Genomic DNA, 23348 nt, shown 5'->3' on the forward strand with positions numbered 1-23348 from the left:
AGGGGGCACTTACAGCAGTCAGGAGACATTGATCTCTGACCCCAAATGTCTGGCTCTATGGGAGAAATCAAGTCTTAAAGCAGGAGCCAAGATCCAGTCAGTGCTCAAGGATTAGGGGCTCTACGCATCTTGGAGAGGTGACTCAGAGTTTGAGGCCGAATGTTTGCAGAATGAGGCAGATCGCTGGCTGAGGAACTAGCCATGGGGAAGGCACATGTAAATTTAATCATGGCCATGTTCATACTTACTACATAGGAAGGAGATGTTGGCTATGTCAGAAGCTTCTGGTTCACCGTTATCCAGTGCTGATACCTGTTCAGCAAGAAATAATAATTATTGCACACAATCCATCTAACAACTCAATGAGCAGGTGCTATTTTTATCCCCAACTTAGAGATGGGCAAGCTGAGGCACAAAGCAGTTAGACATTCCACCAGTAAGAGATAGAGGTAGGATTCAAGCCCAGGCAGCTTTTCTCCAGAACCCACACAGTTAATTACTAGGATAAACTCCCTCAAAAAGAAAAAAAACAAAATCCAGGGGCAGCTGGGTGGCTCAGTTGGATGGGCATCTGTCTTTGGCTCAGGTCATGATATCCATGTCCTGGGACCAAACCCTGCATCAGGCTCCCAGCTCAGCGGGGATTTTGCTTCTCCCTCTCCCTCTCTCTCTCCCTCTGCTTATGTTCTCTCCATCTCTCTCTCTCTCAAACAAATAAGTAGAATCTTAAAAAAAAAAAAATCCATCCACATTACTATGTGACAGGTAATATGCAAGGTTCAGGGTTATTTTTGCGAACAAAACAGAGACATCCTGTTCTCATGGACTTGACAGCTCATTGGAGAAGGCAGCTATTAAACATCATCACATAAGACAATATATTATTTCAAATCAGGGCATTTGCTAAAAAGAATAGTAGGGGGACGTGAGAATGTTCACCTGCAGTCATACTTCAGTTGGAGGACAGAGAAGAATAGTTGGTCAGAGGAGTCCCCTCTGCGCGTGTAATACTCAAGATGTAACCTGAGAGAGGAGCAGGGAGTCAAGCAGGTGAAGAGCCAGGAAGAACATTCCAGACAGAGGGAACAGTATGTACGAGAGCCTTGAGGTGGGAAAGAGCTGGGACCACGCAAGGAGCAGCAGGAGGTTGATAGGCTGAGCCCATTGTGAGTTGAACCAGAGCAGGAGATGAGCCCTCCAGACTATGTGGACCTCTTGTGGGCCTTGCTAAAGTGACTTGGGTTGTATTTCAGGATCAATGAAAAACCATTAAAGCATTTTAAGTAGGGAAGTAGCCTAACTGGATCTGCAGTACGAAAAGACTTCTTCAAGAGGTGTATCTGTTTGTTTTCACTGCATTCCAAACCCCACTGAGATGCAGCGGCTTGAAACAACCCTCGTTTATAGCTCCTAATGCCATGAGTTGGCAGTTGAAGGTGGGATCATCTGGTTGGTATACTTCTTGCCTGGGTTCCCTCATGTAACTGGGCAGCTGGCACACTGGCTGCCAGCGGCTGATCCTAGAGGATCTCATGCACGTGTCAGCTGATTGGCAGGGGCAGCTGAAATTGACTGGGCCATGTGTCTCCCTATCTAGCGAGCTAGCCCAGTCTCCTTCATATGATGGCTGGGTTCCAAAAGCAACAAGGGAAGGGGACCCCCCAACGCACAAGCACTTTACGAGCACCTACTTGTTTCACATTTGCTAATGTTCCATTGGCCTAGACAAATTACGTGGTCAAGACCAGATTCAAGGGATAGAGAAATAGATCTCTGAGCTAGAGGAGCTGGAAAATACTGGGTTCTGTTTGTTTCCAGTGTATAGCCTGAATTCAAAATAATAAGCTGGATACTCTCTTCCTCTACTATGGGAGGAACTGAAAGCCAGGAGGAAATTCAGAGCCAATTTTTGCTATGGTTGGAAATGAACTTAAACTTGGTTGTATATCAAACTTTGTGTTCTGATTAGAACAAGTAGGAGTCTGAGCATCTGTTTTGGCCACGGATCAGGAGTGTATCTAGAATGTGGTATGGAAATGTCTTCTCCTTTTCTCACAGGATTATCTGGGAATAGCTTGGAGTCTAGGAATACTTTTAAGGTTGTTACCCTAGAATGAAATTTGGCCATATGGAACTCAGAATGTGTTTAAGTGTTCCATGCAAGGCAACAGCATGTACAAAGGCCCTGAGGCAAGGAAGTAGGTGGCTCGTTTGGGAAATAGGAGACAATTTAGTTTCATGTAATTGCAGTGGGAATGGAACCGGAGTGGACAGATTGAAAAGATGCTTAAGGAGGTAGGGGGGATAAAAAGCAAGTCTTGCTGATGATCTAATAGGGGTTGAAGAAAAGGTACAGATTAAAGAAGCCTCCCAGGTTGGTGATACTATATCCTGAAGTGGAAAAAGTAGGTTTGGATCAGGATGTTTGCAGCGGCAACAGGAGTAGGAAAGGCTGAAGAAAGTCACACATGCTATCAGCTGGGCCAAAGGTTGCTGAGGCACTGATTCAATTAAAGGACAGAAAAGCTTCTGTTTGACTTAGGAACATGGAGGAGGTAGCTGAAGACTTCAACGAGCAATTTTGGTGGAGTGGCGAGGATGGAGGCAAAATTGGAGGGAGTAAGGAGTGAATGAAGGTAAACTATGAAAAGGACAATAGGAATCAGGCGGTATTTAGCTATGGGTCAGAGTCAAGGAACTCTCTTGATTTTACATTTGCTTAAAAAAAAAAAAAGCCTCTAGATTATGTAAACTATCAGAGTAGTCCAGCTGGAAGAGAGTGAGGCAAAGGGATCCAAAGTGTGTATGAATGAATAGGTGATGACAGATTTTTTTTTAAAGATTTTATTTATTTATTTGATAGATCACAAGGAGGCAGAGAGGCAGGCAGAGAGAGAGAGGGGGAAGCAGGCTCCCTGCTGGGCAGAGAGCCCGATGCGGGGCTCTATCTCAGGACCCTGGGATCATGACCTGAGCCGAAGGCAGAGGCTTTAACCCACTGAGCCACCCAGGCGCCCCCCCAGATTTTTATTTTTTATAGGAGGGGGATAATGAGACGAGATGCAGCAGATACAGGTAAGCTTGTAGATGTGATGTTGGGAAGACGAAGCACTTGCTATCTGTCAACTTTTATTTTCCCAGTGAAGTAGAAGGCCAGGTCATTAGCAGAGAGAAAAGGAGACGGAAGAGGAAAAGAGGACAGAGTCCTCTTGGAGACAGAGGAATTAGCATTGTAAAGAAAGGAGCAGGGAAGTTGGATAAAGCAGAGTGCCTCTTAAGAACACGGATTGAAGGGCGCCTGGGTGGCTCAGTCAGTTAAGGGACTGCCTTCAGCTCAGGTCATGATCCTGGAGTCCCAGGATCGAGCCCCGCATCAGGATCCCTGCTCAGCAGGGTATCTGCTTCTCCCCCTGACCCTCTCCCCTCTCATGCTCTCCCTCTTTCTCATTCTGTCAAATAAATAAATAAAATCTTTAAAGAAAAAAAAAAAAGAAGAACATGTATTGAGGCGTTTTTCTCTGGGGTCATTTAAGCGCTTGGGTTCAAGCACTTAATGGCGGTGCACCGACACACTGAAGTTTTGCTGGGCAAACTGCACAGACGAGGAGAGGGCAAGGGTGTGGAAGGGGGTACCGGGGAGTGAGTGTCAAGGAGAACCAGGAATCTAACCTGAGCCAGGAGGGGAATGGGGCCAGGAAGGAATGATGAAGAATGAGTCAGTAGTCGAAGACCAGTGGAACAGAGCTTATGAAGAGGTAAAAGACTGTGTTCTTTTTATTTTTTTAAAATATTTTATTTATTTATTTGGCAGAGAGAGATCACAAGTAGGCAGAGAGGCAGGCAGAGAGAGAGAGAGAGGAGGAAACGGGCTCCCCGCCCAGCAGAGAGCCCGATGTGGGGCTCGATCCTAGGACCCTGAGATCATAACCTGAGCCGAAGGCAGAGGTTAAACCCACTGAGCCACCAGGCGCCCCAAAGACTGTGTTCTTGAATGGAGTCCTGCATTGGCATCAACTGCGAGGTTGTTGGAAATGCAGATTATCAGGCCTCACTTCAGATCTTCTGAATTCAAATCTGCATTTTTAGCAAGATCTTTTTGATTTGTCTCCACATTAAAGATTGAGAAGCACAGGGATGCCTGGGTGGCTCAGTTGGTTAGGCATCTGACTTTTGATCTCAGCTCAGGTCTTGATGTTAGGGTCCCAAGTTCAAGCCCTGCATTGGGCTCCATGCTGGGTGTGGAGTCGACTTTAAAAAAAAAAAAAAGATTGAGAAGCCCAGATCTAGATTGTCCTGTGGAAGAAAAATGTGGCTGTTCTGCGCAAGGTGAGAAGGTAACGAACCTCAAAATGTCTCTTTCAAGGGTGCCTAGGTGGCTCAGTGGGTAGGGCCTCTGCCTTTGGCTCAGGTCTTGATCTCAGGGCCCTGGGATCAAGACCCGCATCTGGCTCTCTTGCTTCGTGGGGAGCCTGCTTCCCCTCTCTTTCTGCCTGCCTCTCTGCCTACTTGTGATTTCTCTCTGTCAAATAAATAAAATCTTTTTTAAAAATGTCCCTTTCAAAATAGATCTTTATTGAGCAAATTTCTTTTTCTTTTTCTCTTTTTTTCACCCCTCTGGTTTTATTTTATTTTTATTTTTATTTATTTATTTTTAGAAAGATTTTATTTCTTTATCTGACAGAGAGAGAGATCACAAGTAGGCAGAGAGACAGGCAGGGGGGCGGAAGCAGGCTCCCCGTGGAGCAGAGAGCCCGGTGTGGGACTCGATCCCACGACTCTGAGATCATGACCTAACCTGGAGGCAGAGGCCCAACCCACTGAGCCACCCAGGCGCCCTATCTTATTTTTAGTATACAGAATTTCAAACATGTTAACATTGAGTGAGACCTCACATACCTGCATAAGTTTCAATAATTTTCACCTCATGGCCAATCTTTTCTTCATACTACCCCTCCCACCCAGGATTGTTTTGAGTCAAATCATAGACTAATGTCATTTCACCTGTAAATATTTCATTACTGACCCCTAAAAGACAAGGACTGCCTTTTTAACCACAACCGCTGTACCATGACCACATCCCAATAAAATCAAGAATAAATCCTTATTATCATCAGATAGCCAGTTAATGCTCACATTAACTGCAGTAGCCATATTATTTAATTTGTAACTTTGTGTTCAATGAGTATCCAAATAAGGTCCACACATGGCAGCTGGTGATTATGTCCCCTTAGTCTTTTGTGAGTTATAGGTTCCTTTTTCTTCTCTCTTTTTTTTTTTCCCCTTGACATTTTGAAGGTTTATTTATTTATTTGAGAGAGAGAGAGAAGAAACAAGATGTATTGTTTTGAAGAAACCCGAGGATTGGTTCTCTAGATTTTCCCAAAGTCTAGACTCTGCTGATGGTTTACTCATGGTATCACTTAGTATGTTCCACTATCCTGTATATTCTCTATAAACTGGTAATTAGACCTAAAGGGAATTGCTTTTGAAAAAAAAAATTATAGTGAAATATATCCCATATAAATCATGTAAAAATATATATGTACAGCTTAAAGAATAAAAATGTCCTCATAGGGGGCACCTAGGTGGCTCAGTGGGTTAAGCCTCTGCCTTCGGCTCAGGTCATGATCCCAGGGTCTGGGCTCGAGCCCCGCATTGGGCTCTCTGCTAGGCAGAGAGCCCGCTTCCCCTTCTCTCTCTGTCTGCCTCTGCCTATTTGTGATCTCACTCTTTCTGTGTCAAATAAATAAATAAAATCTTTTTTAAAAATGCCCTCATAACAACTACCTCCTGTCTTAGAAACTTTCTAAAAATAGCCCTCTTCATCTTCCCTAGAGGTAACTTTTATCTTGGCTTTTGTAATAATTTTTCTCCTATTTTTCCCCCACGTATCTGTGCATCCCTAAGCAATATATTACTTAGTTTTTCCAACTTCATGAGTTGTATGTAAATGTAATCACACTACAGACATTCTTCTGTGGCATGTATTTTTCTTGATATATTTTTTTAAGATTTTATTTATTTATTTATTTGTCAGAGAGAGAGAGAGGGAGAGAGAGAGCACACATGCACAAGCAGGCAGAGTGGTATGCAGAGACAGAGAGAGAAGCAGACTCCCTGCTGAACAAGGAGCCCGATGTGGGACTCGATCACAGAACTCTGGGATCATGACCCAAGCCAAAGGCAGCCGCTCAACCAGCTGAGCCACCCAGGCATCCCTTGCTTGATATCCTTATTTTTGTTTTTATTCATGTCTATATTTGTAGCTATGGTTCATTCATGTTCATTGGCCTACAGTGATCAACCACGTGAATGTTTTAACAATCTATCCTTTCTATTCTTGGTGGGCATCTGGGACCTCCTGCCCAACTTGGGGGTATTATGAATGATGCTGCTATGAACATTCTTGTACATGTCTTGTGTCCTTGTGCAAGGACTCCCCTAGGTATATACTTAGAAGTGAAAATGCTAAATCATAGAGGCGCCTGGGTGGCTAAGTAGGTTAACTCTCTGCCTTCAGCTCAGGTCATGATCCTCGGGTCCTGGGATGGAGCCCCGCATCCCATCAGGCTCCCTCCTCAGTGGGGAGCCTGCTTCTCCCACTCCTTCTCCCTCTGCCACTCCCCCTGCTTGTGTTCTTTTACTCTCTCTCTCTCTCTCTCAAATAAATAAATAAAATCTTAAAAGAAAATACTGGATCATAGAGTATGCCTCAGTTCAACTTTACAAGAAACTGCTAAACTGTTTTCTGCAAGCTGATTTTGTTCCTCTCCAATCCTTACATCTTTTAATTTCTTTTTGCTCCCTCATTGTACGTCTAATACAATATAATCCTCTAATACAATATAATAGGAAGCAATTCTTGTCTCATTTCGATCTCAAAGGGAAAGCATCCCACATTACACAGTTAGGTAACATGTTTGCTGAAGGGGTTTTTTAGAGTTTTGTGTGTGCTGGGTTTTTTTTAAATCAGATTAAGAAAATTCTTATTTCTCCTTTGCTCAGTTTTGTTGAACCATTAATGGCTTTTTAACTTTATCAAACGCATTTCCTGTCTTTTGAGATGATAAAATGATTTCCCTATTTTTATTCTTTTAGTATTGTGAATTATATGGGTTTTCTTTTTTCCCAGCTTTATTGACATATTATTAACGTAAGCGATGCTGGCGTGGGGTGTACAGTGTAATGATTTGATGTACACATGTATTGTGAAATGGTTGCCACAATAAAGTTAGTAAACACCCCCCATTTTCTCTCATAATTTTTTTCTTGTGTTTGTGGTGATAACATTTAATATCTACTCTCTTAACAACTTACAGTAATATAGTATAGTCAATTATAGTCATCAGGCTGTACACTAGGTTCCCAGAACTTATAGCTGGAAGTGTATGCTCTTTTTTTTTTTTTTAAAGATTTTTTATTTATCTATTTGACAGAGAGAGATGACAAGCAGGCAGAGAGGCAGGCAGAGAGAGGGGAGGAAGCAGGCTCCCTGCTGAGCAGAGAGCCCGATGCGGGGCTCGATACCAGGACCCTGGGATCATGACCTGAGCCGAAGGCAGCGGCTCAACTCACTGAGCCACCCAGGCGCCCCAGTGTATGCTTTTTGACCAACATCTCCCTCTTTTTCCCTGCACGCTCCCAACCCCCCCGCTCTTGGCAACCACGATCTTACTGTTTCTGTGAGTTCAGACTTTTGAGATCCCACATGTAAGTGAGGATACAAATATTTTTGTTTCTCTGTCTGACTTACTTCACTTGGCCCTCGGGGCCCATCGACATTGTCACCAAATGCAGGATTTCCTTCTTTTTTTGTAGCTGAATAATATCCGTGTGTGTGTGTGTGTGTGTGTGTACATATCACAGTTGATTTAGCCATTCATCTATCAGTGGGCACTTATGTTGTTTCCATGTCTTGGCTATTGTGGATAATGCTTCAATGAACATGAGGGTACAAATGTCTCTTCACTATTGATTACATTTCCATCAAATATATACCCAGAAGCAGGATTCCTGGGTCATGTGGCATTCTTTTTTTTGAGCAACCTCCATATATAGCGTTTTCCATAGTGGCTGCACCAGTTTACATTCCCACCAACAGTACACCAGGGCTCCCTTTTCTCCACACCATCCCAACATTGGTTGTCTCCTGCCTTTTTGGAAATAGCCATTCTAACAGGTACAAGGTGATATTTTTGTTGTGGTTTTGGTTTACATTCCCTTGATGATGACTGATGTTGAGCATCTTTTCATGTATCTGTTGATCATCGGTATGTCTTCTTTGGGAAAAATGTCTATTCAAATCCTTTCATCAGTTTTTTTTGTTTTTTTTTTTTATTGTATTGGACTGTGGGAGGTCCTCATGTATTGGGGGGTATTAACCCCTAACAGATAAATTATCTGTAAATATTTTCTCCCATGCTATAGGTTGCCTTTGCACTTTGCTGATTGTTGCTTTTGCGGTTCAGAGGCAAAAGTAGTTTTAGTTTGATGTAGTCCCACTTGTTGATTTTTGCTTTTGTTACCTAACCTTTGTTGTCATATCCTAAAAATCATCGCGAAGACTGACATCAAGGAGAATTTCCCCTGTGTTTTCTTCTGGTACATTTTATAGTTTGGGGCCTTCCATTTAAGCCTTTAATCCGTTTCTGGAGATTCTTGGGTGGCTCAGTCAGTTAAGCATCTACCTTCGGCTCAGGTCATGATCCACGGTCCTGGGATCAAGTCCCACTTTGGGCTCCTTGCTCAGCAGGGAGCCTGCTTCTCTTTCCACCTACTACTCCCCCGGCTTGTGCTCTCTCTCTCTCTCTCTGGCAAATAAATAAAACATTTAAAAAAAAATCTTTAACCCACTTCCGGAAAACTTGTGAGTCGTGTAAGACTGGGGTCCATTTTCATTCTTTTGCATGTAAATACCCCGTTTTCCCAGTACCATTTATTGAAGAGGCTATCCCTTCCCTAGTAAATACCCCTGGCTCCCTTCTCATGTATTAGTTGCCTGTGTATGTGTGGGCTTATTTCTGGGCTCTCAGGGCTCTTGCACTGGTTTATGTGTGCTTTTATCCCAGTACCATACTGTTTTGAATTCTATAGCTTTATTATAAATCTTCACATCAAGAAGTATGTTTTGTTCTTCCAGCTTTGTTCTTTCCCAGGATTTCTTTGGCTGTTCAGGCTCTTTTGCGGTTCTGTATACATTTTAGGATTGTTTTTTCTATTTCTGTAAAAAATGGCCACTGAGATTTTGATAGGGATTGTACTGCATCTGCAGATGAATAGTATGGACAAATTAATAACATTAGTTCTTCCAATCCATGTACACGACTATATTTCACTTGTTTGTGTCCTCTTCCATTTTTTTAATCAGTATCTTGTAATTTGCAGCAAATAGATGTTTCATCTCCTTGCTTAAAATTTATTCCCAAGTAATTTATTATTTTTGATGCAGTTTTATTTTTGTTTATTTTTTAAAGGAATTTACTTATTTGTCAGAGAGAGAGAGTGCGCACAAGCAGGGGGAGAGGCAGGTAGAGGGAGAAGCAGACTCCCCACTGAGCAGGGAGCCCAATGAAGACCTCAGCCCCAGGACCATGGGATCATGACCAGAGCCAAAGGCAGATGCTTAACCAACTAAGCCACCCAGACATTCCTTTTGATGCCATTTTAAATGGGATTTTTTTTTTCCAGATAGTTTGCTGCTACTTTTTGAAATGCAGCTGGTTTGGAGTGCCTGGGTGGCTCAGTGGGTTAAAGCCTCTGCCTTCGGCTCAGGTCATGGTCACAGGGTTCTGGGATCGAGCCCCGCGTCGGGCTCTCTGCTCGGCAGGGAGCCTGCTTTCCCCTCTCTCTCTGCCTGCCTCTCTGCCTACTTGTGACCTCTGTCTGTCAAATAAATAAATAAAATCTTAAAAAAAAAAAAGAAATGCAGCCGCTTTTTATAAGTTGGTTTTGTATCCTGCAACCTTACAAAATTCATTTATTAGTTCTTTTTTTTTTTTAAAGATTTTATTTATTTATTTGACAGAGAGAAATCACAAGTAGGCAGAGAGGCAGGCAGAGAGAGAGAGGAGGAAGCAGGCTCCCTGCTGAGCAGAGAGCCCGATGCGGGACTCGATCCCAGGACCCTGAGATCATGACCTGAGCCGAAGGCAGCAGCTTAACCACTGAGCCACCCAGGCGCCCCTCATTTATTAGTTCTAATGGGGTTTTTTTGTGAAGTGTTTAGGACTTTCCATATATAAGATCATAACATCTGCAAAGATGATTTTACTTCTTTCTCCCTGAAATGGATCCCTTTTATTTCTTTTTCTTGCCTGATTGCCCTGGCTAGGACTTCCAGTACTATGTTGAACAGGAGTATTGAGAGTGGGCACCTTTCATTTGTTCCTGATCTTAGTGAGAAATCAACCTTTCATTGTTGACTCTAGTGTGGATTTGTCATATAGGACCTCTATTATATTGAGGTGTGTTTCGTTTATACCCAATTTTGTTAAGAGTTTTTTTTTAATTTTTAATTTTTTATAAACATATATTTTTATCCCCAGGGGTACAGGTATGTGAATCACCAGGTTTACACACTTCACAGCACTCACCAAAGCACATACCTTCCCCAATGTCCATAACCTCACCACCCTTCTCCCAACCCCCCTCCCCCCAGCAACCCTCAGTTTGTTTTGTGAGATTAAGAGTCACTTATGGTTTGTCTCCCTCCCAATCCAATCTTGTTTCATTTGTTCTTCTCCTACCCCCTTAAGCCCCCATGTTGCATCAGCACTTCCTCATATCAGGGAGATCATATGATAGTTGTCTTTCTCCGCTTGACTTATTTCGCTAAGCATGATACGCTCTAATTCCATCCACGTTGTTGCAAATGGCAAGATTTCATTTCTTTTGATGGCTGCATAGTATTCCATTGTGCATATATACCACATCTTCTTGATCCATTCATCTGTTGATGGACATCTAGGTTCTTTCCATAGTTGGGCTATTGTGGACATTGCTGCTATAAACATTCGGGTGCACGTGCCCCTTCGGATCACTACGTTTGTATCTTTAGGGTAAATACCCAGTAGTGCAATTGCTGGGTCATAGGGCAGTTCTGTTTTCAACATTTTGAGGAACCTCCATGCTGTTTTCCAGAGTGGTTGCACCAGCTTGCATTCCCACCAACAGTGTAGGAGGGTTCCCCTTTCTCTGCATCCTCGCCAGCATCTGTCATTTCCTGACTTGTTGATTTTAGCCATTCTGACTGGTGTGAGGTGATACCTCATTGTGGTTTTGATTTGTATTTTCCTGATGCCGAGTGATATGGAGCACTTTTTCATGTGTCTGTTGGCCATCTGGATGTCTTCTTTGCAGAAATGTCTGTTCATGTCCTCTGCCCATTTCTTGATTGGATTATTTGTTCTTTGGGTGTTGAGTTTGATAAGTTCTTTATAGATTCTGGACACTAGTCCTTTATCTGATATGTCGTTTGCAAATATCTTCTCCCATTCTGTCAGTTGTCTTTTGGTTTTGTTAACTGTTTCCTTTGCTGTGCAAAAGCTTTTGATCTTGATAAAATCCCAATAGTTCATTTTTTGCCCTTGCTTCCCTTGCCTTTGGCGATGTTCCTAGGAAGATGTTGCTGCAGCTGAGGTCGAAGAGGTTGCTGCCTGTGTTCTCCTCAAGGATTTTGATGGATTCCTTTCTCACATTGAGGTCCTTCATCCATTTTGAGTCTATTTTCATGTGTGGTGTAAGGAAACGGTCCAATTTCATTTTTCTGCATGTGGCTGTCCAATTTTCCCAACACCATTTATTGAAGAGGCTGTCTTTTTTCCATTGGACATTCTTTCCTGCTTTTCGAAGATGAGTTGACCATAGAGTTGAGGGTCTATTTCTGGGCTTTCTATTCTGTTCCATTGATCTATGTGTCTGTTTTTGTGCCAGTACCATGCTGTCTTGATGATGACAGCTTTGTAATAGAGCTTGAAGTCCGGAATTGTGATGCCACCAAGTTTGGCTTTCCTTTTCAATATTCCTTTGGCTATTCGAGGTCTTTTCTGGTTCCATATAAATTTTAGGATTATTTGTTCCATTTCTTTGAAAAAGATGGATGGTACTTTGATAGGAATTGCATTAAATGTGTAGATTGCTTTAGGTAGCATAGACATTTTCACAATATTTATTCTTCCAATCCAGGAGCATGGAACATTTTTCCATTTCTTTGTGTCTTCCTCAATTTCTTTCATGAGTACTTTATAGTTTTCTGAGTATAGATTCTGTGCCTCTTTGGTTAGGCTTATTCTTAGGTATCTTATGGTTTTGGGTGCAATTGTAAATGGGATTGACTCCTTAATTTCTCTTTCTTCTGTCTTGTTGTTGGTGTAGAGAAATGCAGCTGATTTCTGTGCATTGGTTTTATATCCTGACACTTTACTGAATTCCTATACAAGTTGTAGCAGTTTTGGAGTGGAGTCTTTTGGGTTTTCCACATATAGTATCATATCATCTGCAAAGAGTGATAGTTTGACTTCTTCTTTGGCGATTTGGATGCCTTTAATTTCCTTTTGTTGTCTGATTGCTGAGGCTAGGACTTCTAGTACTATGTTGAATAGCAGTGGTGATTATGGACACCCCTGCTGTGTTCCTGACCTTAGCGGAAAAGCTTTCAGTTTTTCTCCATTGAGAATGATATTTGCAGTGGGTTTTTCATAAATAGCTTAGATAATATTGAGGTATGTGCCCTCTATCCCTACACTTTGAAGAGTTTTGATCAGGAAGGGATGCTGTACTTTGTCAAATGCTTTCTCAGCATCTATTGAGAGTATCATATGGTTCTTGTTCTTTCTTTTATTGATGTGTTGTATCACATTGATTGATTTGCGGATGTTGAACCAACCTTGCAGCCCTGGAATAAATCCCACTGGGCCATGGTGAATAATCCTTTTAATGTACTGTTGGATCCTATTGGCTAGTATTTTGGTGAGAATTTTCGTATCTGTGTTCGACAAGGATATTGGTCTATAGCTCTCTTTTTTGATGGGATCCTTGGCTGGTTTTGGGATGCTGGCCTCATAAAATGAGTTTGGAAGTTTTCCTTCCATTTCGATTTTTTGGAACAGTTTCAGGAGAATAGGAATTAGTTCGTCTTTAAATGTTTGGTAGAATTCCCCCGGGGAAGCCATCTGGCCCTTTTGTTTGTTTGGAGATTTTTAATGACTGTTTCAATCTCCTTACTGGTTATGGGTCTGTTCAGGCTTTCTATTTCTTCCTGGTTCAGTTGTGGTAGTTTATATGTTTCTAGGAATACATCCATTTCTTCCAGATTGTCAAATTTGTTGGCATAGAGTTGCTCATAGTATGTTCTTATAATTGTCTGTATTTCTTTGGCGTTCATTGTGATCTCTCCTCTTTCATTCTTGGTTTTATTTATTTGGGTCCTTTCTCTTTTCTTTTTGATAAGTCTGGCCAGGGGTTTATCAGTTTTATTAATTCTTTCAAAGAACCAGCTCCTAGTTTCGTTGATTTGTTCTATTTTTTTTGTTTGTTTCTATTTCATTGATTTCTGCTCTGATCTTTATGATTTCTCTTCTCCTGCTGGGCTTAGGGTTTCTTTCTTGTCCTTTCTCCAGCTCCTTTAGGTGTAGGGTTAGGTTGTGTACCTGAGACCTTTCTTGTTTCTTGAGAAAGGCTACCACTATATATTTTCCTCTCAGGACTGCCTTTGTTGTGTCCCACAGATTTTGAACTGTTGTGTTTTCATTATCATTTGTTTCCATGATTTTTTTCAAGTCTTCTTTAATTTTCTGGATGACGCATTCATTCTTTAGAAGGATGCTGTTTAGTCTCCATGTATTTGGGTTCTTTCCAAACTTCCTCTTGTGGTTGAGTTCTAGCTTCAGAGCATTGTGGTCTGAAAATATGCAGGGAATGATCCCAATCTTTTGATACCGGTTGAGTCCTGATGTAGGACCAAGGATGTGATCTATTCTGGAGAATGTTCCATGTGCACTAGAGAAGAATGTGTATTCTGTTGCTGTGGGATGAAATGTTCTAAATATATCTGTGATGTCCATCTGGTCCAGTGTGTCATTTGAGGCCTTTATTTCCTTGTTTATCTTTTGCTTGGATGATCTGTCCATTTCAGGGAGGGGAGTGTTAAAGTCCCCTACTATTATTGTATTATGTTGATGTGTTTCTTTAATTTTGTTATTAATTGGTTTATAAAGTTGGCTGCTCTCACGTTGGGGGCATAGACATTTAAAATTGTTAGATCTTCTTGTTGGACAGACCCTTTGAGTATAATATAGTGTCCTTCTTCATCTCTTATTATAGTCTTTGGCTTAAAATCTAATTGATCTGATATAAGGATTGCCACTCCTGCTTTCTTCTGATGTCCATTAGCATGGTAAATTCTTTTCCACCCCCTCACGTTAAATCTGAAGGTATCTTCGAGCTTAAAATGAGTTTCTTGTAGGCAACATATAGATGGGTTTTGTTTTTTTTAATCCATTCCGATACCCTGTGTCTTTTGATTGGGACATTTAGCCCATTAACATTCAGGGTAAGTATTGAGAGATATGAATTTAGTGCCATTGTATTGCCTGTAAGGTGACTGTTTCTGTATATTGTCTCTGTTCCTTTCTGATCTACCACTTGTAGGCTCTCTCTTTGCTTAGAGGACCCCTTTCAATATTTCCTGTAGAGCTGGTTTGGTGTTTGCAAATTCTTTCAGTTTTTGTTTTTCCTGGAAGCTTTTAATCTCTCCTGCTATTTTTTTTCTTTCTTTTTTTTTTTAAAGATTTTATTTATTTATTTGACAGAGAGAGATCACAAATAGACAGAGAGGCAGGCAGAGAGAGAGAGAGAGGGAAGCAGGCTCCCCGCTGAGCAGAGAGCCCGATGCGGGACTCGATCCCAGGACTCTGAGATCATGACCTGAACCAAAGGCAGCAGTTTAACCCACTGAGCCACCCAGGTGCCCTCTCCTTCTATTTTCAATGATAGCCTAGCTGGATATAGTATTCTTGGCTGCATGCTTTTCTCGTTTAGTGCTCTGAATGTATCATGCCAGCTCTTTCTGGCCTGCCAGATCTCTGTGGATAAGTCTGCTGCCAATCTAATATTTTCACCATTGTATGTTACAGACTTGTTTTCCTGGGCTGCTTTCAGGATTTTCTCTTTGTCACTAAGACTTGTAAATTTTACTATTAGGTGACGGGGTGTGGGCCTATTCTTATTGATTTTGAGGGGCATTCTCTGCACCTCCTGAATTTTGATGCTTGTTCCCTTTGCCATATTGGGGAAATTCTCCCCAATAATTCTCTCTAGTATACCTTCTGCTCCCCTCTCTCTTTCTTCTTCTTCTGGAATCCCAATTATTCTAATGTTGTTTCATCTTATGGTGTCACTTATCTCTCGAATTCTCCCCTCGTGGTCCAGTAGCTGTTTGTCCCTCTTTTGCTCAGCTTCTTTATTCTCTGTCATTTAGTCTTCTATATCGCTAATTCTTTCTTCTGCCTCATTTATCCTAGCAGTGAGAGCCTCCATTTTTTATTGCACCTCATTAATAGCTTTTTTTATTTCAACTTGGTTAGATTTTAGTTCTTTTATTTCTCCAGAAAGGGCTTTTATATCTCCTGAGAGGGTTTCTCTAATATCTTCCATGCCTTTTTGAGCCCGGCTAGAACCTTGAGAATTGTCATTCTGAACTCTAGATCTGACATATTACCAATGTCTGTATTGATCCGGTCCCTAGCCTTCGGTACTGCCTCTTGTTCTTTTTTTTTGTGGTGAATTTTTCCACCTTGTCATTTTGTCCAGATAAGAGTATATGAAGGAGCAAGTAAAATACTAAAAGGGTGGCAACAACCCTAGGAAAATATACTTTAACCAAATCAGAAGAGATCCCAAATCGTGAGGGGGGAGAAAGGGGATAAAAAGAGGTTCAGAAAGAAAAAAGAAAAAAAAAACAAAGAAAAAAATTTAAAAAAGAAAACAATGTATATATATATATATTAGATAAACTAGTTTAAAAACGTTAAAAAAGAAAAGGGTAAAAGTTAAAAAAAATTTAGCAGAAGAAGAGAAAAAAAATGAAAAAAAATTAAATTAATTGCAAGACTAAAAAATCATAGGGAGAAAGCCATGAATTCCGTGCTTTGCTTTCTCCTCCTCTGGAATTCTGCTGCTCTTCTTGGTATTGAAACTGCACTCCTTGGTAGGTTAACTTGGTCTTGGCTGGATTTCTTGTTGATCTTCTGGGGGAGGGGCCTGTTGTAGTGATTCTCAAGTGTCTTTGCCCCAGGCTTAATTGCACTGCTCTTACCAGGGGTTGGGCTGAGTGATCCGCTTGGGTTCGCTTTCGGGAGCTTTTGTTCCCTGAGCGCTTTCCGTAGAGTTCCGGAGGACGGGAATACAAATGGCGGCCTCCTGGTCTCTGGCTCGGAGGAGCCGAGAGCTCGGGGCCCCACTCCTCAGTGCGCTCTCAGAGAACAGTGCCCATTTACTCCCGTCTGCCTGGCCTCCAGCCGCACTCTGAGCTCCCCGAGCCTGTGACCAGTTCAAGGTAACGCCGAGCTGAGAGCTCACTCCTCAGCTCTGTCTCTGTAGCCGGCTTCCCCGTTCTAATACCTGCAAGCTCTGAGACACTCAGACACCCCCGATCCTCCTGTGACCCTGTGGGACCTGAGGCCACGCTGACCCCGTGTGGGCTTCACCCCGGTTTAGCCTCTGGAGCGATATCCCTCAGCGGAACAGACTTTTTAAAGTCCTGATTTTGTGCTCCGTTGCTCCGCTGCTGGCCGGGATCCGGCCCCTCCCCCCCCCCGGGGTCTATCTTCCCGTCGCTTTGGATTCACTTCTCCGCCAGTCCTACCTTTCAGAAAGTGGTGGTTTTTCTGTTTCTAGAATTGCTGTTCTTCTTCTCTTCGATCTGCCGATGGATTTGCAGGTGGTTGCAATCTTTAGATAAGCTATCTAGCTGATCTCCTGCTAGCTGAAGTAGTTTCAGCCTGCTACTTCTCCGCCATCTTGACTCCTCCCCCCAAGAGTTTTTATCATGAAAGGATGAGTTTTGTCAAATACTATTCTTCTTGTATTGAGGTGATCATATGATTTTTACCTTTTATCCTATTAATATGGTATATCACATTTATCGATTTGCAACCCTGGAATGAATCTCACTTGAGCATGTTATACGATCATTTTTAATATGCTATTGAATTCATCTTGCAAGCATTTTGATGAGGATATCTGAATCTATATTCATTAGGAATATTGGCCTGTAGTTTACTTTCCTTGTGTTGTCCGTATCTGGCTTTGGTATCAAAGTAATGCTGCTCATAGAACGAGTTTGGGAGTATCCCCTCCTCTTCAAATTTTGGGAAGAGTTTGAAAAGGATTGATGTTAATTCCTCTTTAAATATTTGTTACAGGGATGCCTGGGTGGCTCAGTTGGTTAAGCTGTTGCCTTCGGCTCAGGTCATGATCCCAAGGTCCTAGGATGGAATCCCACATCAGGCTCCTTGCTCGGCAGGGAGCCTCCTTCTCTTGCTGCCTCTGCCTGCCTCTCTGCCTCCTTGTGTGTACTCTCACTCTCTATCTCTGGCAAATAAATAAAATCTTTTAAAAAAATAAATATTTGTTACACTTCACCAGTAAAGCCCTCTGGTGCTGGGCTTTTCTCTCTTGGGAGATTTTAAATTATCGATTCATTCTCCTTACTTGTTTTTGGTCTGTTCTGATTTTCTATTTCTTCGTGATTCAGTCTTGATAGGTTGTACGTTTCTAGGAATTTATCCGTTTTTTCTAGATTATCCAATTTGTCGGCATGTAATTGTTCATTGTAGTCTCTTATGATCATTTGTATTACTGTGGTGTCAGTTCTAATGTCTCCTCTTTCATTCCTGATTTCAGTTATTTGAGTCCTTTCTTCTTTTCTTTGTCCAGATAAAGGTTTGTTCATTTGTTTATTTTTTTTTAAGATTTTATTTATTTATTTGACAGACAGAGATCACAGGTAGGCAGAGAGGCAGGCAAAGAGAGAGGAAGGGAAGCAGGCTCCCTGCTGAGCAGAGAGCCCGATGCGGGGCTTGATCCCAGGATCCTGAGATCATGACCTGAGCCAAAGGCAGAGGCCCAACCCACTGAGCCACCCAGGCGCCCCTAATTTGTTTATCTTTTTAAAAAATTGTTAATTTGGTTGATCTTTTCTATTGTTTTTACTCTATTTCATTTGTTTCTGCTCTGATTTTTGTTATTTCCTTTTTTCTGCTGATCTTGGGCTTACTTTTTCTAGTTCCTTAAGGGATAAATTTAGGTTTTTTACTTGTGATTTTTCTTTTTTGTTGTTGTTTTAGGTCCCTTTCATTTTAGTCAGGAATGCCATGAAAAGCAATATCCTAGCCACTTCACCCTCCTTCTCCACCTAACCCCCCAATCCCCTACATATGCATACAGCATGGGAACCCAAAGACCTCTCCCCTTCCCACCTTCCTCCCCATTCCTATTAGGGGAAGAAATGTCACTAAACGGGTTCACCTTCTTCCATACAGCTTGAAACGGGGTGAATAAAAATATCTTTATGAAGAGTTTTGTTGTGTTATTACTTTAGGGTAGAGCCCAAGGCAGACTTAAAGGCTGGGTAAAGTTCTGGAATCTCTAAGAGACCAGAATTTTTTTCAGGGGCTCAGAACCCATAGTTTGCTTGGGAAAGGGACTGTGTTGAGAGGACAGGGGCTAGACTGGTCTAGGCTGAAAATTTTTCTCAAGAGTATTGTGAGGATACGGGCACCTTAAAATCCATTCTCCTTCCTCTTCCCATACCTTCCCCAGTTTCCAGGTAGAAGATAGGGGTCTTCTGGACAGGGAATAGTCACAGTTATTTCAAGAGTTCATCTGTGATTCCCAGGGCTGCCAGGGAGTAGGGCTGATTCCTGGTGCTGCCTGACCTCTTTCCCCATGTCAAGATTTTTTTGTCTTTGCCTGTGAGCACCAAGTTCTGAAAGGAGGTCAGATGGTGATAAAAATTTCCTTGGCTGCATCATTCTTTTTTTTTTTTTAATTTTTAATTTTTTATAAACATATATTTTTATCCCCAGGGGTACAGGTCTGTGAATCACCAGGTTTACACACTTCACAGCACTCACCAAAGCACATACCCTCCCCAATGTCCATTATCCCACCCCCTTCTCCCAACCCCCCTCCCCCCAGCAACCCTCAGTTTGTTTTGTGAGATTAAGAGTCACTTATGGTTTGTCTCCCTCCCAATCCAATCTTGTTTCATTTGTTCTTCTCCTACCCCCTTAAGCCCCCATGTTGCATCAGCACTTCCTCATATCAGGGAGATCATATGATAGTTGTCTTTCTCCGCTTGACTTATTTCGCTAAGCATGATACGCTCTAATTCCATCCACGTTGTCGCAAATGGCAAGATTTCATTTCTTTTGATGGCTGCATAGTATTCCATTGTGCATATATACCACATCTTCTTGATCCATTCATCTGTTGATGGACATCTAGGTTCTTTCCATAGTTGGGCTATTGTGGACATTGCTGCTATAAACATTCGGGTGCACGTGCCCCTTCGGATCACTACGTTTGTATCTTTAGGGTAAATACCCAGTAGTGCAATTGCTGGGTCATAGGGCAGTTCTGTTTTCAACATTTTGAGGAACCTCCATGCTGTTTTCCAGAGTGGTTGCACCAGCTTGCATTCCCACCAACAGTGTAGGAGGGTTCCCCTTTCTCTGCATCCTCGCCAGCATCTGTCATTTCCTGACTTGTTGATTTTAGCCATTCTGACTGGTGTGAGGTGATACCTCATTGTGGTTTTGATTTGTATTTTCCTGATGCCGAGTGATATGGAGCACTTTTTCATGTGTCTGTTGGCCATCTGGATGTCTTCTTTGCAGAAATGTCTGTTCATGTCCTCTGCCCATTTCTTGATTGGATTATTTGTTCTTTGGGTGTTGAGTTTGATAAGTTCTTTATAGATTCTGGACACTAGTCCTTTATCTGATATGTCGTTTGCAAATATCTTCTCCCATTCTGTCAGTTGTCTTTTGGTTTTGTTAACTGTTTCTTTTGCTGTGCAAAAGCTTTTGATCTTGATAAAATCCCAATAGTTCATTTTTGCCCTTGCTTCCCTTGCCTTTGGCGATGTTCCTAGGAAGATGTTGCTGCGGCTGAGGTCGAAGAGGTTGCTGCCTGTGTTCTCCTCAAGGATTTTGATGGATTCCTTTCTCACATTGAGGTCCTTCATCCACTTTGAGTCTATTTTTGTGTGTGGTGTAAGGAAATGGTCCAATTTCATTTTTCTATATGTGGCTGTCCAATTTTCCCAGCACCATTTATTGAAGAGGCTATCTTTTTTCCATTGGACATTCTTTCCTGCTTTGTCGAAGATGAGTTGACCATAGAGTTGAGGGTCTATTTCTGGGCTTTCTATTCTGTTCCATTGATCTATGTGTCTGTTTTTGTGCCAGTACCATGCTGTCTTGATGATGACAGCTTTGTAATAGAGCTTGAAGTCCGGAATTGTGATGCCACCAACCTTGGCTTTCTTTTTCAATATCCCTTTGGCTATTCGAAGTCTCTTCTGGTTCCATATAAATTTTAGAATTATTTGTTCCATTTCTTTGAAAAAGATGGATGGTACTTTGATAGGAATTGCATTAAATGTGTAGATTGCTTTAGGTAGCATAGACATTTTCACAATATTTATTCTTCCAATCCAGGAGCATGGAACATTTTTCCATTTCTTTGTGTCTTCCTCAATTTCTTTCATGAGTACTTTATAGTTTTCTGAGTATAGATTCTGTGCCTCTTTGGTTAGGTTTATTCCTAGGTATCTTAAGGTTTTGGGTGCAATTGTAAATGGGATGGACTCCTTAATTTCTCTTTCTTCTGTCTTGTTGTTGGTGTAGAGAAATGCAACTGATTTCTGTGCATTGATTTTATATCCTGACACTTTACTGAATTCCTGTACAAGTTCTAGCAGTTTTGGAGTGGACTCTTTTGGGTTTTCCACATATAGTATCATATCATCTGCGAAGAGTGATAATTTGACTTCTTTGCCGATTTGGATGCCTTTAATTTCCTTTTGTTGTCTGATTGCTGAGGCTAGGACCTCTAGTACTATGTTGAATAGCAGTGGTGATAATGGACATCCCTGCCGTGTTCCTGACCTTAGCAGAAAAGCTTTCAGTTTTTCTCCATTGAGAATGATATTTGCAGTGGGTTTTTCATAGATGGCTTTGATGATATTGAGGTATGCGCCCTCTATCCCTACACTTTGAAGAGTTTTGATCAGGAAGGGATGCTGTACTTTGTCAAATGCTTTTTCAGCATCTATTGAGAGTATCATATGGTTCTTGTTCTTTCTTTTATTGATGTGTTGTATTACATTGACTGATTTGCGGATGTTGAACCAACCTTGCATTGGCTGCATCATTCTTATCCACCACTACAGATAGGCAAGTCTCTGGTTCCGCGAGCCTGTTGAGAATGGTCTCCAGAGTCTCATGCAAATAACACTTGAGGATGTATTTTAATATTTTATTTATCTATTTATTTGAGAGAGAGCAAACATGTGAGTGGCAGGAGCAGAGGAAGAGGGAGAGGAAAAGGGGAGAGAATCTCCAGCAGAGTCCATGCTCAGTATGGAGCCTGTTGCAGGGCTCAATCTCACAACCCCGAGATCATGACATGAGCCAAAGCCAAGAGTCAGACCCTTAGATGACGGAACTACCCAGACACACACCCAAGGACACATTTAAAGTAATGTGATCAACATTGTAGAGCTTTGGTTGCTGACACATCTAGGTTATGGTAGGTCTTTTCTGCTGCCAATTTGATAACATAAAACCCTGAGTAGATGTCCACCACACTCGCTTTCTCATCCACCACTGGCAGGGCTGAGAATCAGTGCATTCAGAATGCCTAGAGCCGTGTAGACAGGGATGGGACTGTTGGCCTACATGCCGATCTGCAGTCCTTCCAGAGACTTAGACGTGAACTCTGGCTTGGGAAACACAGTGACAAACAATTTGAAGAACTTGAGGATGCGCTTATAGGTGACGATGTGCAAGGTGTTGCCTTATTCCGGGTCAGTAACTGGCACCCTGTGGGTCTTATTCTGAATCAATGAAGAGATAGCATCAAACAAGCTGGACTTAGAAGCAATACAGACAAGGGATTAAAGAACTCCTGTGGGTACACTTCCCTCCAGGTTTCTATCTCGCATTGCCCCGGCCTATAGATCTATACCAAGACTGGTTTATCAGCAGCAGTGCAGGATACTGATGAAATCCTTGATGGCCGGCATGCCCACAAAACTTTGCCTCTTACCTTCCCACAAAGGGGCAGCTTACAGACCATTGGTTACCAAAGGGGGTGAGGAAAAAAAAAAAGCTTTCTTCATCTACAGGGAAATATTAAATATAAACATATTAAAGTTTGTGGGAATCAGGTCAGAGCTGTGATGAGACCTCATAAAAGAAGTGTACATGCTGTGATTGGATTCTGGGGTCCCTTGATGATGCTCATTTTCCAGGGCTGGAAGCTATCCTAAGAATTGACCCTCTCCTTTGCAAGAGACACTGGTTGGGTTCCTTTGCTTTAGGAAGCATGCTTTTTTTTTTTTTCCTCAATGAAGGCATTTATTGCTTTAAACTTCTCTCTCTGAACTGCTTTTGTTGCATCCCGTAAGTTTAGTGTGTGCTTCCATTTTCCTTTGTATCAAGATATTTTCTGGGGAACCCGGGGGGCTCAGTTGGTTAAGCATCTGCCTTAGGCTCAAGTCATGATCCTAGGGTCATGGGATCGAGCCCACATTGGGCTCCCTGCTCATCAGGAAGCCTGCTTCTCCCAATCCCTCTGCCTCTTCCCCTGCATGCGCTCTTGCTCTCCCTCTCTCTCTCTCCGTGTCAAATAAATAAAATCTTTTTTTTAAAGATAATTTTTGATTTCACTTTTCATTTCTTCTTTGGCCCAGTGGTTGTTCAAGAGTATGTTTCCACATATTTGTGAATTTTCCAGTTTTCCTCTTGTAATTCATTTCTAGTTTCACACCATTGGGGTCAGAAAAAATATTTGGTATGATTTCTGTCATCTTACTTGCTAAGAATTGCTCTGTAACCTCACCTATTTATCCTAGAGAATGTTCCATGTGTCCTTTAGATGCATGTGTATTCTACTGCCATTGGGTGGAATGTTCTGCATAAACTTATGCTAAGGTATAGTTCAAGTCCAATGTTTCCTTATGAATTTTCTGTCCAGATTTTCTGTCTGGATAAACAAGTCCATTGTTGTAAGTCCCCTCCTGTTATTGCAGTGCTGTTTATTTCTCTCTTCAGATCTCT

General features: G+C 41.9%; 1 pseudogene; it reads right to left on the reverse strand.

The window, feature by feature from the left end:
• Positions 1–269: 269 nt before the first annotated feature.
• On the reverse strand, positions 270–22540 carry LOC101680689 (annotated as a pseudogene).
• Between the last annotated feature and the right edge of the window lie 808 nt (positions 22541–23348).

Source organism: Mustela putorius, unplaced genomic scaffold (genome assembly GCF_011764305.1).
Source record: "Mustela putorius furo isolate JIRA1106 unplaced genomic scaffold, ASM1176430v1.1 tig00004041_pilon_pilon_pilon, whole genome shotgun sequence".
NCBI classification, from domain to species: domain Eukaryota; kingdom Metazoa; phylum Chordata; class Mammalia; order Carnivora; family Mustelidae; genus Mustela; species Mustela putorius.